Genomic DNA, 12,601 nt, shown 5'->3' on the forward strand with positions numbered 1-12,601 from the left:
AACTCTGAGGAACCTGTTTCTAGAACAACGAGCAGAGCTATAAATACCCTTATATCTCCATACAGTGGCATCCCTGGTCACAAGACATACAAAGGAGGGGCTATCCCTTTCTGCACAGTCATCCTACATCACATGATGAGGAGGGGAGTAACCTTCCACACAGTTAACCCATTAAGGCCTTTAACCCCTTATACCAAAGGGGCCTACAAATGTATACAGAGTGCTACTACTTTTTGAAGCCACCTTGTCTACTTTGTATGTATCTATGTGTGAGTGTATATATATATATATATATATATATATATATATATATATACATGAGAAATTTCCCTATTAATTGGAGTGCCTCAGTCATCCACACGTTTATATATCCTGTATATACAGTACAGTATATATTCAATTATTAGGTATGCTTCTAAAACTATAGATCTCAACCAAACTGAATGATGCATTCTCCCAGTTTGTGGGGGATTTTCTGGGAAAATGCAGGTGATGTAATTATGTTTATTTGACTTGTGCTGGACTTAATTCCCCCCCCCCCTTTTTTTTTTTAGGGAGAAGATACAACATGTAGACATTTTCAGCCCAATATAAGGGAACCCCCATCACCAACAGGGAGAGCTTTTCCCATTGCGTGGCCCCGGCATACGTCACGCCTTCCCCAATCCTGGTTTGAAACAAAATGTTTTGGGGCGATCAGGAAAAGGCGGAGGGTGTCCCACGAAAAACCCTACAGAAAAATCCTACAAAAACTGTGTGAAAAATTGGGCTGCATCTACCCTCCGCCAGTAGGTGGCCCCACAGAGCTATTAATCGCTAGCCAGAAATGCAGCAGGTCCTTGGAGCTAATGCACATTTAAAGGGCCAGTCCTGTTGGGATAAGATCATACCCAGCGTGCTACAGATTCAGTATTGCTATGAAATACTGATGATTTAGAATATTGATTAAAAAATAATATGGCACAGACTTCTAACTGCATTGGTGCCAGGGGGGGGGGGGGGAGGCGGGGGGGTTTAAAAATGGCAGGGGTGCTTTTCCTAATGAACTGATTTGAGTCATATTTACAATGCGGGGTGAAGCTGTAACATTCAAATGAATTTGCCACGGGGTGTCTTATTGCTTAGCACCACTTAGGCAATACGCCCCTACGACTTTTGGGCTTGATCGCCACAACGTGGAAGATGACCTTGAGAGGCATGAGCAGGATTGTCCACCCGGCGGAATTAACCCCTGCTGTGTGTAGGCCGCTCAGGCAGTGAACGGGTTAAGCGCGCGTTAGGTGTGCCCGTGCCTGGAATTTTTTTCTTATACACAAACTCCCCAAGGAATTCTTAGAATTCAAACATTTAGGTCACTGTGTTTGAAGCTGGGTGTCAGTCTGATTTATTGCGAGTCATTTGCAATACTGTGTCAGGGTGCCTGCTCCAGGTACAGTATACAGGGAGGGGTAATGGCAAGGCAAGAGGGGCTGGGTGCGCCTCGTTATAGGAACAGGTATGCTGCATGGAGTAATAGGGGGCGCTAGGGATACATTGGGGGGGGGGTCTGTATACTGCAGCATCATGTGAATTATTTATTGTAATAAGGAACAGGCAGGAGTTAGGGGGGAGTTATAGGGAGGGGTTATATGGAGTAATAGGAGGAGTTATATGGAGCGTTTAAATGGGGTAATAGGAGGAGTTGTAGGGAGTTGTTATATGGAGCAATAGGAAGAGTTATGAGGGGTTATATGGGGCAATAGGAGTTATAGGGAGGGGTTATATTAGGTAATAGGAGGCTATAGGGAGTGATTGTATGGAGAGATAGGATATATTATAGGGAGCGGATATATGGGGTAATAGGAGGAGTTATAGGGAGCGGTTATATGGAGAAATAAGACGTGTTATAGGGAGCGGGTATATGGGGTAATAGGAGGAGTTATAGGGAGCGGTTATATGGAGAAATAGGATGTGTTATAGGGAGCGGATATATGGAGAAATAGGATGTGTTATAGGGAGCGGATTTATGGAGAAATAGGATGTGTTATAGGGAGCGGATATATGGGGTAATAGGATGTGTTATAGGGAGTGGTTATATGGAGAAATAGGATGTGTTATAGGGAGCGGATATATGGAGAAATAGGATGTGTTATAGGGAGCGGATATATGGAGAAATAGGATGTGTTATAGGGAGCGGATATATGGGGTAATAGGATGTGTTATAGGGAGCGGTTATATGGAGAAATAGGATGTGTTATAGGGAGCGGATATATGGGGTAATAGGAGGAGTTATAGGGAGCGGATATATGGAGAAATAGGATGTGTTATAGTGAGCGGATATATGGGGTAATAGGAGGAGTTATAGGGAGCGGATATATGGAGAAATAGGATGTGTTATAGGGAGCGGATATATGGGGTAATAGGAGGAGTTATAGGGAGCGGATATATGGAGAAATAGGATGTGTTATAGGGAGCGGATATATGGAGAAATAGGATGTGTTATAGGGAGCGGATATATGGAGAAATAGGATGTGTTATAGGGAGCGGATATATGGAGAAATAGGATGTGTTATAGGGAGCGGATATATGGGGTAATAGGATGTGTTATAGGGAGCGGATATATGGAGAAATAGGATGTGTTATAGGGAGCGGATATATGGGGTAATAGGAGGAGTTATAGGGAGCGGATATATGGATAAATAGGATGTGTTATAGGGAGCGGATATATGGGGTAATAGGAGGAGTTATAGGGAGCGGATATATGGAGAAATAGGATGTGTTATAGGGAGCGGATATATGGAGAAATAGGATGTGTTATAGGGAGCGGATATATGGGGTAATAGGATGTGTTATAGGGAGCGGATATATGGGGTAATAGGATGTGTTATAGGGAGCGGATATATGGGGTAATAGGATGAGCAAGGGGGGAGTTGGTGCACATATTATAATACAATGTATCATTCTGCATGCATTCCCAGTCTGTGTGCATCAGTAGACAGCTCATCCTTACATGTGACACTAATGTACAGAATAAGTGCGCGCTCAGCGGCCTGTGTAAGAGCTCAGCACACTCCTTTCACACAACAAGGACACACAAAGGGCATCCCTATAACACTGCTCATATCATCTCCCCAATAACAACCGTCTGATTGCAAGCTCTGCAGTCCAGAACCTGCATATACTTTGTGCTCCACGTGAATAAGACATTGTGCTGCGTTCTAGTGCGCAATCGCAGACATTATCTGCCACTCCCCGCGTTCTGCCCACGTTAACCCCATCACTGCCAGAAAGGCAATGCCTAAGCATGAGTTGATAACTGTGGGGGTTTTCAGGCCGGCAAATCAAATATTCAGATGCACTTTATACATGTGGAGAGCATAAGTGATCTATTTCTAAGGCGAAGGGAACAATTTCAGGGTCTGCTGCCCGCCGATTAACCCCGTCAGCGCCGCAGGGCTTCAGAACACGCAACCTCTGTCCCGTATACTGTCGCCGGCCAGAGAAATGTTCCGCGCGGCTTTCACCGTCCGTTTCTCTCGCTGGTCCAGCAGCGCGTTGGGAAACACCTCGGGAGTCGCGACTTCACTGCTCTGAAGAATGATTGAATGAGGGGGGCGGGGGCGGGTGGGATATTTTGTTGGCGGGGGGGGGGGTTCCTCTCCTATTGAGATTTTTTTTTTGTAAGCAAAAAGACAGCAGAGCCCTGATCACCGGAACGCAGGAACCTCTGCAGCGCACGGACCTCTCTCAGCCCCCTGACCTGCCGCGGACGCCAGATGCATTGTATATAGTATACGCTGGAAGCCAGATGCATTGTATATAGTATACGCTGGAAGCCAGATGCATTGTATATTGTATACGCTGGAAGCCAGATGCATTGTATATAGTATACGCTGGAAGCCAGATGCATTGTATATTGTATACGCTATAAGCCAGATGCATTGTATATAGTATAGGCTGCAAGCCAGATGCATTGTATATTGTATACGCTATAAGCCAGATGCATTGTATATAGTATAGGCTGCAAGCCAGATGCATTGTATATTGTATACGCTGGAAAGCCAGATGCATTGTATATAGTATACGCTGGAAGCCAGATGCATTGTATATTGTATACGCTGGAAAGCCAGATGCATTGTATAGAGTATACGCTGGGAAGCCAGATGCATTGTATATAGTATACGCTGGAAGCCAGATGCATTGTATATAGTATACGCTGGAAAGCCAGATGCATTGTATATTGTATACGCTGGAAGCCAGATGCATTGTATATTGTATACGCTGGAAGCCAGATGCATTGTATATAGTATACGCGGAAGCCAGATGCATTGTATATAGTATACGCTGGAAGCCAGATGCATTGTATATAGTATACGCTGGAGGCCAGATGCATTGTATATAGCATACGCTGGAAGCCAGATGCATTGTATATAGCATACGCTGGAAGCCAGATGCATTGTATATTGTATACGCTGGAAGCCAGATGCATTGTATATAGTATACGCTGGAAGCCAGATGCATTGTATATAGTATACGGTGGGAAGCCAGATGCATTGTATATAGTATACGCTGGGAAGCCAGATGCATTGTATATAGTAAAAGCTGGGAAGCCAGATGCATTGTATATAGTATATGCTGGAAGCCAGATGCATTGTATATAGTATACGCTGGGAAGCCAGATGCATTGTATATAGCATACGCTGGGAAGCCAGATGCATTGTATATAGTATACGCGGAAGCCAGATGCATTGTATATAGTATACGCTGGAAGCCAGATGCATTGTATATAGTATACGCTGGAAGCCAGATGCATTGTATATAGCATACGCTGGAAGCCAGATGCATTGTATATAGCATACGCTGGAAGCCAGATGCATTGTATATTGTATACGCTGGAAGCCAGATGCATTGTATATAGTATACGCTGGAAGCCAGATGCATTGTATATTGTATACGCTGGAAAGCCAGATGCATTGTATATAGTATACGCTGGGAAGCCAGATGCATTGTATATAGTATACGCTGGAAGCCAGATGCATTGTATATAGTATACGCTGGAAAGCCAGATGCATTGTATATTGTATACGCTGGAAGCCAGATGCATTGTATATTGTATACGCTGGAAGCCAGATGCATTGTATATAGTATACGCGGAAGCCAGATGCATTGTATATAGTATACGCTGAAAGCCAGATGCATTGTATATAGTATACGCTGGAAGCCAGATGCATTGTATATAGCATACGCTGGAAGCCAGATGCATTGTATATTGTATACGCTGGAAGCCAGATGCATTGTATATAGTATACGCTGGGAAGCCAGATGCATTGTATATAGTAAAAGCTGGGAAGCCAGATGCATTGTATATAGTATATGCTGGAAGCCAGATGCATTGTATATAGTATACGCTGGGAAGCCAGATGCATTGTATATAGCATACGCTGGGAAGCCAGATGCATTGTATATAGCATACGCTGGGAAGCCAGATGCATTGTATATAGCATACGCTGGGAAGCCTGGTGCATTGTATATAGTATACGCTGGGAAGCCAGATGCATTGTATATAGTATACGCAGGGAAGCCAGATGCATTGTATATAGCATACGCTGGGAAGCCAGGGCTGTAACATCTCTTTCTGCAGAGATAATCTTCTCACTCCCCTGAAATGACTCAAGGCCGAGGTTTTCAACGCCAGGCTTCTAGGGCACCGACTGCTCAGCTGGTAAGGATATCCCTGCTTCAGCACAGGTGGCTGTCTTCAACTTCCCTGTGGCCCTTAATGACTGGAGTTGGCCACCCCAACTCGTCCTCACGGGCCACCAACTGGTCAGCTTTTCAGGGTATCCCTGCTTCAGCACAGGTGGCTAAACAGACCGCCACTGATTGAGCCACCTGTGCTGAAGCAGGGATGTCCTGAAAACCTGATCTGTTGCTAGCTCCGGAGGTCCGGTGTTGGATGCCCCTGATGCAGACAATGTTTGAGCTGTACAGTCATACTTAGCCCTTCCTTATACTGCAGCATACTCAGAATGTGCTGCTGTGAATGAATTTGCCGCACGGATCCCTGACACAGAGGGCACAGGACACACAGCTTCTAGGCGGTGGTTACACGGAGTATTTCTCAATAGTTGCTTTCGTGTCTTGGATCATTTATGTACCAACAGCTATTACTTCAGAGAGAATTCTTCCGTCTGGTTCTGAATGCGCGAGGGACATAGGCCTTAGGTACCGCTCGCGGGGGGCCAATGCTCTGCTTTATCTGAGCGGCACGATTCCAGGGACAAGCAGGTCTCGGCTGCAAAATGAGGCTAAACTCCTCGGCTGCAAGGACAGGCCGGTAACCCTTTACCGCGCGGAGATTCAAATACTGTCCCGATATCTACCCCACCCTACAGTCCGAGCACGTGGCGGCTATCATCCCGTACAACGCAGCGCTGTTTTACACCCCATTTTGCAGCCCGGAGCTGCTTAATACTGCGACCCGAAACCATACCCAAAACGTCCAGGTTACCGGACCCACATACCCTTTCAACCGCCAAGCAGATTGCGCCTATTACCACGCGCGCAGCTGCCCCGTTCTATCCCAGAAGCTGCTCGGCGTTACACCTGCAACCCTACAATCACCAGCCCCCTAAGAGAAGGGGCTGCAGAGATCTGCTTAGCCTGCTCCCAAATTCCATGCTGTTACTGTACCTCCCCCCTCCCAGCACCAGCTCTACCCTTTACACTAACTAACCAAGCACAGGGGAGGGAAGAGAGGAGGAGGGCCTGGGGAGGCGGAGGAGGAGGAGGAGAGAGAGGGTTGGATCATGGCAAGGACTTGCTGTGTAGAAGCTAGTTGCCTGAGACAGAGACAGTCACAGAAGAGAGAAGCAGGGTGAAGGGCATTTCTACATTGACATTCAAGGCAAAGTACAGACTGGAGGAGAAGCAGCAGCAGCAGCAGCAGCAGCAGCTCAGTCCTTGGGATAGCACAGAACAGGGACCCCTGAAACTCTGGGGATTTTCACCTTCTCTCCCAACTGCTTTGTGGATTCCACTTTCAATCTGAGGGGGGAATAAAAAAAGAAAAAAAAAGTGTGATTTTTAACTTCCTCCAAGGGTGCACAAGGAGTATACAGGCAGCCCAGAGCCAGGGCAGGCAGCCTTCTCTTCAATTCCCAGAGATTTGCCCCCTCTCATTGCCCTCATACTCAGCAGAGGGGGTTGCCAGAGAAAGGGGGGACCCCTGAGACAGAAGAGAAAATGGATTGAAAGTTTTCTTGCTGAAACTTTTTTTTATTTTTGTTTTAGGGGATCTGTTGCAATCCCTGGGGGTTATTTTTTTTTTGTGTCTTCTCTTATTCTGTGGATTTGAGTTTTCTTTGGGAGGAGGAGAGTGGTCGGTCTCTTTTATTTTTTGGTGGGTTATGGAGTCTGCCTAAAATCTTGCTCCTGGGGGAGAGAAGATCCTGAAGCGAAGGGACAGACAGAGAGATCCAGAGGGGGAGCTTGGGATCTGCTGCCTCCCTGGGGACCTACAGCATTTTATTGGGGGATTTTACAGCCTTGAGCCTCTGCAGGATCTTACAAGGAACCATGAACTTTCTTGTTACTTGGATCAACTGGGGGCTGGCTATTCTGGTCTATTTCAGCAATGCCAAGGTAAGATGGGATCCTGCTGGGGGTAGGGCAGATGTGGGGGGCATTAGGGTCACACAGGGGGGGGGGGTAGTAGATCACATGCTACAGGATGCGGGGGTCAGACCATATGGGGAAGGTGTAGAGGACAGATAGGTTATTATGGTTAACAATGCCAAGAAGAAAGGGGCAGATTGTATGTCACACAGGGAGAGCATATTAAATATTGGTGTTCTCACACTAGGAATCTTATACCCACATAAAGGGGTGTGTAGTGCTAGGGGGGGGGGGGGGTTATAGGGAGATTAGACCAGGGAACAAATGGTCAGATGGAACAAGGAAATCTGGGGGTAAATGAATTATTGGGATTCATAAATCAGGAACCTTATTCCCTTATGAGGTCAACGAAGTAATGGGGAGAGGAACTGGTATTGAATGGGAACATGGTGAGAGAGTTGGGTAGATAATAGGGCATTACAGTTCGCAGATAACAAACTGTTCCCTTATAGAGCCTGGAATTGGGCAGACAAGGGGGTGAGGGGGGGGTCGGATGCTATAGGGGAAGAGGCAAGAGGGCCAATCATGGGGCAAATGTGACATTAACTCTCACCCCCTAAAAGGAGTACATACTGGGATCGAAGCAACGATTTTAATTACAGAGCCAATAGAGAAAGGGGTGCAGGGCAGATTTGGGGTGCCAGGGTTGACAGAGCAGGTAGCTTACATGACATAGAAATACATCAAATACCTGTATAAGAACTATATAGCACATTGTGTGTGACCCAGTATATGGGAATACTAAGTATTCTGCATGAGATACAATGTGACATGCATGTCTATGGGATGTGCTTTCTATATACATACTGGGCACTGTATGTGTAAACACACTGCTTGCTATGATACTTATGCTGAGTTGAGTAATCTGTTTCTAGAACAAGGTGAGATTCTGTGTGTGTTTGTGTGTGTGTGTGTGTGTAAATATTATATCTAAATGTGAGTCTTTTTCCTGAATACTCCCCCCAGCTCCTGTACTGTATATTACAATGTGCAGCAGGAACTAGGCGCTTGTTGCAGAGCAAAGTTTGAATGTCACAGCTGCAGAGTGGATAATATGTTATCAGCCTGTCAGGGGTAAAAGACTCCTGTTCATTCCCTAATTACAAGGACTTTTCTTGCTCCCCCTATAGAAATAAGATGTATACTGTGTGTCAGAGGCGGTGAGCCTGTAACGAGTTTATTTGAAACTGTGCTATATGCTCTGCTTTCCTCCCCAGCAATATTCTGTCACTGTAACCATTCCCCCCCCCCCGTTTAATAATGTTATTTCAGGATATTTCTCTCACGTCTGTGTGCTTCTCCCCCGCAATACATGGGCGCTTGTAATAATCACGCTTCTCTTTGGCATTTTGCAATTTCCAATAAGAAACCGTACTTTAGAGAAAGCGCTGAAGCAGCCGTCCCTGTACTAGGTCACTTCTGAACGCGCTGAAGCAGCCGCCCCTGTGCTAGGTCACTACTGAACGCGCTGAAGCAGCCGCCCCTGTGCTAGGTCACTTCTGAACGCGCTGAAGCAGCCGTCCCTGTACTAGGTCACTTCTGAACGCGCTGAAGCAGCCGTCCCTGTACTAGGTCACTTCTGAACGCGCTGAAGCAGCCGCCCCTGTGCTAGGTCACTTCTGAACGCGCTGAAGCAGCCGTCCCTGTGCTAGGTCACTTCTGAACGCGCTGAAGCAGCCGCTCCTGTCCTAGGTCACTTCTGAACGCGCTGAAGAAGCCGCCCCTGTGCTAGGTCACTTCTGAACGCGCTGAAGCAGCCGCTCCTGTCCTAGGTCACTTCTGAACGCGCTGAAGCAGCCGTCCCTGTCTTTGGTCACTCCTGAAAAGAAAAATGTCATTTTTGACCATATTATCCCAGGACAAAAAAAAGGGGGGTTGCCAGCTGCGGAGACCCCGGTTATACGGCGTGGGATCAGGGACTTTACCATAGGATTTAGTGCAAGTCATGAGTGTGCGGCTGGAAATAAGACGGGAATTGTTTCGTTTTCGGAGCGGGCGCTCGTTGTGAAAGAGAACTTGGCGACACTGCGCGCGTGAAGGGCTCGCCTGCCCGAAGCCACCCGCGCAGTTACATCAGCACGGATGCGCGCCGCCTCTCGGCTTTGAATGCTATTCTTAGGTGCGGTAGGTAGGTGACTGGAGTAATTGCTGGGAGTCGGAGAAAGGCGGAATACAGTGTGTTAACCCCCTGTGGGGCAGGATGGGGACCCGGAACGCGTTGTGTCAGGGGGTGGCCGAGTTCTGTCCGCATGGGACACCAACAGCTCAGGTTCAGGATACCCCTGCTTCAGCACAGGTGGCTGCGACGGAGCCACTGTTTGAGCCACCTACGCTGAAGCAGGGATTTCCAGAAAACCGGGCCTGGCGGTGGCCCTTGCGGACAAGAGATGACCAGTAGTTGACTGAGCCACTGTTTGAGCCACCTGTGCTGAAGCAGGGATATCCTGAAGACCTCACCTGTTGGTGGCCCTTGAGGGCTGGAGTTGCCCCCCCCCCGTGCACAAGGTGATTTAAGAGCCTGGCACAAGTACATCATTAACACTTAACCCCTCTCTCCCCACACTGCTTGCAGAACCCTAGAAATTGACGAAAAGGACCACCTGTCTTTTCCCCATAGGGAGTGTGAAACTTCGCCCCCCCCTCTCTCCCTAATCTCGGGGCTAATATTCCCCATGTCCTAAACCTCCCCCCCATCACGGATTCCAGCGCCGGTGCGCAACTGAATTCCTCCGCTGTACACCCCTCGCTTATCCAACGGGGGGGGGAGTGCGTCGCTTTCTCGCTCCCCGTCACCTCGTACACACTTCTCACCGGGAAATAAAGAGAAGGCGACGCAACAATTTAAGCGAACGGTTAAAATGCCGGGGGGGGGGGGAACCCCCGTTATCCCAATAATGTCCCGCGCGTTCTGTCGGGGGAAGTCCTCTGCGGGAATCCGTGGGGGAAACGTATTACATTCACCCGAGGGGGGGGGACGGAAATGTATTACATTCACCCGAGGGGGGGGGGACGGAAATGTATTACATTCACCCGAGGGGGGGGCGGAAATGTATTACATTCACCTGAGGGGGGGGCAATGTGCGAGTTGCAGAATTCCCCCTTTTCCTTTCGTTTCTCCGGTGGTGGGGTGGGAATGCCGGGCTCCTTCTCTGACCCTTCCCGCGTCTCCCCCCCCCCCCCCCAGCCGGCGCTGGCTGCCAGGGGGACAGATTACTGAGAGGAAGCGTGAACGGGTTACACTGAATGAACGTGTCTCTGCAGCGAACAGGCGGCCTTCTGGGCTCTGGGCTTTTTTGAAAAAATCTCTGATCCTCCCAGTTTATCACTGGTTGGTGGAAATGAAAGCTCGGATTTAACCCTTCGCGGGAAGGAAGGGGCCAGGAACGTGTTGCCGGCTTACCGCCCTCACCTGAGTAGATTAAAACCTTAACGTGTGTATTGAGATTATATACATATACAGCTCAACCCCCTTATAACGCTGTGCTTGGGGTCCAAAGAATCACATCGCGTTATAAGCGGATCGCGTTAGAAATAATGTGCAAGTGTACGCATTGTACAATAAAGTATTTAAAGTGCCAATAATCGTGTTGTAAAGTATTCATACATACGAAAATTGGGAGCCACGCAGGCATCGCGTTATAAGCGGATTTGCGTTGTAACGGATCGCGTTATAATGGGATTGAGATATATATATATATATATATTACACGTGGAGATATACTGCAGATAGGTGTGTGTGTATAATTATAATATATATTACATATAGAGATATAGATAGGTGTGTAGATGTAGTACATATGGAGATATAGATAGATATGCATGCGTGTGTGTATATATATATATATATATACATATAAATATATATATATAATAGGTGTGTGCATAACTACACACTTCTGTTGCTGATATGAAACCAGTAACAGTTGCTTTACTGTGGAAAAATAAAAGGCAAATCCCGTTAAATGCTCATTTTGCGGTTTTGAATAAGTAATGAAAAATGACGTAGCATACATCGGGTATTTATTTGTAAGCTGCGGTCTGGGTTTTGGGGACTGACCCGTGTTCTAAAAAAAAAAAAAAAAAACCCCAACCAACCTAACAAGCCCCAGCAAACCTCACGGTGGGACCTGCCCGCTGGCTGCGGGTTATAAGAGGGGGAACGGGCTAATTGCCATAGATACACAGAGCAGCGAGCGGGCGTGTGACAGGACTGCTAATGGCTCGGGCTCAGTTCCCCTCTCTTTCAGGGCACCCTGGCCCCCCTCGTGCTTCTGACGACAGTAGGGACGGCTTTAAGAAAGCCGCTTCAGGCCGCACGTACACTTTTTTCCAAATCTAAACCGGCCTTGACACAGACTAAAGGCCTTTAAATCTCTTTCATGTGACTGGCACAATCTTCTTTCTTCCCCCCCCCCTCCACCTTGCCCTCTGCAGCGTCTCTCTGCTCCACAGACAGAAAAGTAGGCCTCAAGCCTCAGTCTCAATTAGACACGTTCTGCAATAAAAAGAAGAATGTAAACGCAGCGTTTGGCATTTTTTTAATCGCCGCTTCTCACGTTCTTTCTGCGCTATTGCCGCAGCTTTTTAACTCTTCGTTATGATCATTTTTTCGGGCGGAGAGGGGATTTTTTTTTTTTTTTTTCTCTGCAGAATAAGTTTTCCGCCTGGAAACCTCACAGTTGTTCTGTGAAGGGCCCTTCATGTATGAGGCCGGGTTTCCCCCCCAAGTTGGCCTAATTGTTCCCCCCCCCCCCCTCAACCATTTCCAGTTACAAAGCCGGGCTAACGAGAGAGGAGGACGGGGCGAGCGTCAGGGAGAGATACTTAACTCTTTCTCTCCCTCTGTTAGGCTTTGAAAACTTGCAGAGAAAAGCTGATGCACAAGCAAAGAGGGCCGGCCTGCAGAAACCCGTCTCATTTTAACCACTCAAAATCATACGGTCAA

At 47.4% G+C, this 12,601-nt stretch overlaps 1 protein-coding gene across 5 annotated transcripts in view; it reads left to right on the top strand.

Annotated features, from left to right (window-relative positions):
- The first annotated feature begins 6,781 nt into the window (after positions 1-6,781).
- The window catches only part of VEGFA (vascular endothelial growth factor A), a 98,415-nt gene continuing 92,595 nt past the window's right edge, over positions 6,782-12,601 (top strand). Inside the window, exon 1 of one of the 5 annotated variants that reach the window (XM_075598814.1) lies at positions 6,782-7,623. The gene's annotated coding sequence lies outside the window, so the exon portion shown is untranslated. The remainder of the gene's footprint in view (positions 7,624-12,601) is intronic. The other 4 variants (XM_075598810.1, XM_075598812.1, XM_075598811.1 and 1 more) reach the window with 4 other exon arrangements.

Source organism: Ascaphus truei, chromosome 4 (assembly GCF_040206685.1).
Source record: "Ascaphus truei isolate aAscTru1 chromosome 4, aAscTru1.hap1, whole genome shotgun sequence".
Taxonomy (NCBI): domain Eukaryota; kingdom Metazoa; phylum Chordata; class Amphibia; order Anura; family Ascaphidae; genus Ascaphus; species Ascaphus truei.